Here is a 6,073-nt window from a genome sequence, read left to right on the forward strand (position 1 = left end):
CCCAGCGTGGGGCGCTGGGCTGGCGGTCCAGGTGAGTAATTTTTGTTTTTATTTTTTATTTTTTTTATTTAATTAAAAATACCCTACCAAATTACCCATATACACTCACAACCCAACCCATACCCAATTACCCAAACCCATTCCCCCACCTAAATTAAGACAACCCAACCCAAAACCCCCATTCTCTTCAAAACAAAAAAAACACACGAACACTTCTTCTTCCTCTTCCCCTTTTCTCTCAAATTCTAATATTCTTCAATATTTCTCGCTCAATTCCATCTCAAAACTCTAAGGTATGTTCTTCTTGTTATCTCTTTTCTTGTATTTTGAAAGTTCTTAGAGTAGTTGTAGTCTTCTTTCTTCCCCAATCCTCCAACACCGTAGGTTTCTTAAACATATTTCGATGTTATTGTGGGTGGAATGATTATACACGAAATTGGTGCAAAACTTTAGTTGAGCAGTTGTGTTTGAAGTAGTAAACTATAATTCCCTCTACTTCATGTAAATTTGGGAGGCCCACCTTCTCCCACAATTGTTAAAATAGAAGAGCACAATTGATGCCCACAAGGTGTTTGTTAAAATGCTTAAGAGAGTAAATTTGAACACCGGTAAAGTCTAAGTAGCCGAGTGTAGTTGTATATGAGTTTGGGTGAGGTGTGGGGTGTTGTGGGGGTATTGTCTCTTGTTGTAAACTTTTGTAAGTTGTAGTTAGTGTACTAAAATAGTGTAGTAATGTAGACTTTAGCGTTGTTATGCTTGCACTATAGTTAAGTTATGGCCATGTTAGACTAATTGAATTTTATAGCATAGGGAAGTCTAAGTACCTATAGCCTTGTGATGACACATTGGTGCACATTGAATCAATATTATGATTCGCTTATACATAGCCTTAGGTTTTAAGTGTGGGGATGACCTTAGGCAACATCTTTTGATTCATTCTCATCTTTGTTTATCATGTGTAGGTTGCTATGGCTCGTGACGATGTCGCTAAAGGAAAAGGGGTGGGGAAGTCCTCCATTACTGCTCCCCCTCCAAAGAAACGCAAGCAAGGCGAGAGCTCCTCCCGATAATCCAAGGAAAAGCAACAGGCTAGCGGGTCTACGAGGCCACCACGGCCTCGAGTGGAACTTGTTCGGGATACTTTTGTTCCATATGGGAGATATGTGTCTGAAATGGGGATAAATGTAAAGGCTTTAGAACTAAACTTCCCAGATGTACTTGCTACATTGATTGAAAAGAAGATGGATAAGCTCCTCGAATGTCCGGGCCCGGTATATCTCAGTATGGTAAGAGAGTTATATGCCAACTGGAACGAGAAAAATGACATATCGTGGGTCAGAGGAAAGGAAATTCCAATGGATAGGGAAGCCTTGTGCCAATTTTTGGGAGTTGCTAGTCCTAACCCACGAAGGCTTCGAAAGTTCGTCAAAAGTCCAAGCTACCAAGCAATACGTCACACACTTTGTGGCGTTGATTATAATGCAAAATGGACGCGAACTAAGGGAAATATTCACCTTGAAATGCTCTGTTTCGACTTCAACAAAACGGCCAAGGTTTGGCAAAACTTTGTGCAAGCTAGATTAATGCCCGTTGAACATAATACTGAGTGCACTCGAGCTCGAGTGTGCATGATCTACTTCTTGATGACCGGGCGCCCCATAAATATGGGTGAGCTCATGCTTGGGGAGATGACCCGCACCCGTTTTGGAGGAAGGATAAAAAGGTTTTTTTTGGCAACACCTTAACACAATACATGCTCTCTCGTGGGGTACCAGAGTACCCTGGCTATGATGAGGTAGTGGAGGCACCCACAGCATTGTTAGACATCACATCCATGCTAGAATCCACATCCAAGCTCACCCAAGCTGCTAGGAATGAGAGGGACGAAAATTTCAACAGGTATCTTTACAAATCCCTCAATGTTATTATGAGCAAGCTTGGGGTGTCAGATGAGGAGCGCACGCAATTGCGAAGTGATCTCTTCAGTTCTTCCAAGGAGATGTTGGGCATAGCACCAGGCAGTCCCGTTCATCCATCTGAGGATGAAAACACTGACGAAGAATCTGATAATGAGGATGCGGATGATGATGAAGTTATGGGACCAATGGCTTTGGTACCCTTTGGAGATGATGATGAGCCCATTGCCGCAGCTGGTTGGCATCCTGATGAGGCAGACTCCGAGTAGCAGGGAGTTCTTTCTTTTCACCTTACCTTATTTTCGAATTTATTAAGCATCGGGGACTATGCATTGTTTAAGTATGGGGTGGAGGGAATACTCCTTGAATTGTATATAATTTTTAGTGTTATTTTTTTTTTCTTTTCTTTTCTTTTATCACCTTTTAGCTTAGTTTAAGACTAACATAGTCTAATTAGCTAGATTATAATAATAAAAAAAAAGAATTTGGGACTTTTTCCGATGATGGATCTGTTGGACAATTTTCTTGAGGGGTTAAAGTCTGATTAAAAATACCAAAAAAATTTTCTTTTGTTTTATTTTTGATAGTTAGGTAGTATCCCTTGGTTTTTCTTTGGACGCCGGTTCTTTTCCAAGGGTGTAGCTCGAACCGGGTGTTTTATTTTATTTTTTTTAGAAGTAGGATAGGGGAGAAAACTGAGATTGCTCTGAGGTACCTGTTGACATGTTTTGTGTTGGCAAGTTAAGTTAGAACATGCGCTCTGTCGTCCGGCATATATGAATTAAATTGTAATGCCCAAGTAGATTAAGTAGCCTACTCTTTGACGCCTTTTTCTCAGTTGAGTGACTTGTATGCCACTAGTGCATTGTTGCTTAAAAATCCTCAACTTGATATGCTTGCTTGACTTGAGTCACACAGAACCGTCTTGAATGAGTCAAGTGCCATGTGTGTGTAAGGATTGTTGGTATTCTGTGCTGCCCTGTGTAGTCTAGAACTTGCCCCGTGTGTTAATCAACGCGAAATCATTAAGTTGTGCTAGTCTAGGAGATGACATAGGCATTTCTTTCTTGACCATAAAGGTTCTTGTCACTGACAAATAAAATTGTCCCATTGCTAACCCCTTTGAGCCTATAGACCGTTTCCTTGGCAACCACATTACAAGTCGTACTCCTAGTTGTTCTTAATTTGAGATTGTTGAACCTTTACCTCCTAAGGCACTTAGTCGCTAAAAGAAGTAAGGTGAGAGATTAGGAAGTGGATTTCGAGTGGAACCATGGAAGGGCCCTTAAGGTGCACTAAAATTGTGAATAAAGGTCACTAGCTTATGAACTTCAATGTATGAAGTGTGTAAAAAAAAAAAGGAAAAATTTTGCAAGAAAGAGCAAACAAAAATTCAACTAATGTAAAAAGACACACCTCCTTATCCTTCTCACTCGTGCTAGTGAAACCATAGAGGTGCTTGATGGAAAAGAGTGTCATGTTAGTTATGGTGTATGACAAGTGAATGGGTTGAGAAGATATTGTGCTTGAATTGTGAGTGTAGTGTATTAAAGTGCTTAGGAGGGTTAGTAACTATCCCTTAGCCTACATTACAACCTTAAAGTCCTAATTGATCCTAGATTTAGCTAGCTTAGATTAGTAGAGATGTACACTATGGGCAAGCTTATGGTACGACCACGGGATGCACAGAAATTCTTTGTGAGAGTGAGTGAATATTGTTCAATTGTGTGATGTCCTTAATTTATGTTCAATGACATATTTAAATTTGTGGACTACTTTGATATTCACTCTTTTGCTTGTGGTGAGGGCACTTGATCTCATGATGGATTGGTGATATTGTACACTTTCTTGTGTTGGGTGAGTGCGTGAATTGAGGATACTTAGTGGTAACGAGTCGTCTCTTGAGGTAAGGTGATTGTGGAGAGGTTGCTTGAGTTGATTGAGTTGGTTGAAAAATATTGAGTATACTTGGGCTATTTAAAAACGGGAAGAATGTGAAATTTGTGTGTCCATGCCTAATTGCCGACATCGATCATAGTCAAAAGGGAGGTTGTTTGATTGAATTAATTGTGAGGTCCTCTTTCATAGTGCTAAGTACGTTTTGGGGGTGCTAATATAGTTCCATTGCTCGAGGACGAACAAGAGTCTAAGTGTGGGGTGTTGATAATCGACTTAATGTATGCATATTTTGATATATATCACCTCACATTTTACTCATGTCTCGACGATTTGAGATGTTTAATATGATTATTTGCGCTAAATTTTTGTATTTCTATGTGTAGGAATCATTCGGATGTAATTTGGGACGAAAGGGCGCGAATTGGAGCAAAATCGGGACAAAATCGCAAAAAGGGAAATTTGAGGGCCACAGCCAGCATGGGGCGCTTGCTGTGGCGCACTTTATAGAGACCAAAAAGTTTGAGCGCCAGGGCCAGCGCCCCACGCTGCCCTGGACGCTCAAGACGGGAAGTATCCTTTTTCGACTAGGACTCGATTATTTCGACCCCTAGACACCCCCAACTCATATAAAAGCCAACCTAAACCTATTTTTGGAGGGAGGACGTGATTTAGAGAGAGGAGGGAGGCGCAAAATACTTGAAAGCAAGGATTTGATCAATTCTTCCATCCCTTTCCTAGTATTCATTGATTTTATGTTTGAAAATATTATTTTTGATGATTGTATGAACATGCGTGGCTAAGAAACCTATTGTTCTAGGGTCATGGGTATACATGAATGTTGATGTTTGGTGTTTAATTTGACGAAGTTGATTTTATCATATTGGTTGTTTATTTAATTCTGTTTTTAATTATTTTGCCGAGTAGCTAACAGTGAAATACTATCTACGAATCTAGAGTTGAACTCGAAAGTGGGAACTCTAGATTGCATATAGAATTAAATAGAGCAAGTTCTTAAACCCGGGCATCGGGGAAAGGATTCGCAATTGGGATAGACATATACCTAATTGCCTTGCTCGGTTGCAATACAGGAATTGTAAATGCGTTTTTGTTAATCTTAATTCCATAGACATATAGGTATTAAGTTAGCTTAAATAGGCGAGTAAGGGCTCGACAGATTCTTATGAGTAATATCAACCCTGTCAACCAACAATCCAGATAAATCAATTAGTTATTTTAAGCTAAGAATGCAACATGATTGCTAGATAACCCGTGACCCTGGAATATTATCTCCCATTGATTGTTATTCAAAATCATTTAAGTGTTGTGTTGATTTCTAGTATTTCATTACTTGATAATCTTTAGGTAGTAATTTAGACAATTATCTATTTTATAAGAAATCGCTTGAATCAATAAGCTATTTGAGTTGAATTAGTCAAAAGTTAATCATAAGTCTTCGTGGGAACGATACTTTATTCACTACTCTATTACTTGACGATCACGTATACTTGCGTGAGTGTGTTTGGTCGCAACAGAATGCACTTGATTCTAGCGATTATTTTTCGAGTCTCGTGAATTTTGATACAGGACCAAGGAGTTCCTCAACCTCTTCTGGAGGTCGGAACGGGTCCTTATTCACTTTAAGTTATCGAACAACCATTGGTGTACTCAATGGGTACGCTTTATCCATGTAAAAGCGTTTTAAGACCCTTTCTGTATAGGCAGATTAATGTATAAAGACCTCGTCTGCTAAATGTTCAATTTGCAGTCCAAGACAAAGTTTTGTCTTTCCAAGATCTTTCATCTCAAATTCTTTCTTAAGATATACAATTGCCTTTTGGAGCTCTTCTGGTGTTCCAACAAGATTTATGTCATCAACATAAACAACAAGTATAACATATTCTGATTCCATTTTCTTTATAAAAATACATAGACAAATAACATCATTTATGTAACCCTCTTTCAACAAATATTCACTAAGGCGATTATATTGCATGCGCCCAGATTGCTTTAAACCGTACAAAGATCTTTGTAATCTGATTGAATACATTTCTCGAGATTTTGAATATGCTTCAGGTATTTTAAATCCTTCAGGGATTTTCATGTAAATTTGATTATCAAGTGAACCGTATAGATAAGCGATAACTACATCCATTAGATGTATTTCAAGCCTTTCGCGTAAGGCTAAACTGATGAGATATCGAAATGTTATTGCATCCATAACGGGTGAATATGTTTCTTCATAATCGACTCCAGGTCGT

The sequence above is a fragment of the Nicotiana tabacum genome, chromosome 2, assembly GCF_000715075.1.
Source record: "Nicotiana tabacum cultivar K326 chromosome 2, ASM71507v2, whole genome shotgun sequence".
Classification (NCBI taxonomy): domain Eukaryota; kingdom Viridiplantae; phylum Streptophyta; class Magnoliopsida; order Solanales; family Solanaceae; genus Nicotiana; species Nicotiana tabacum.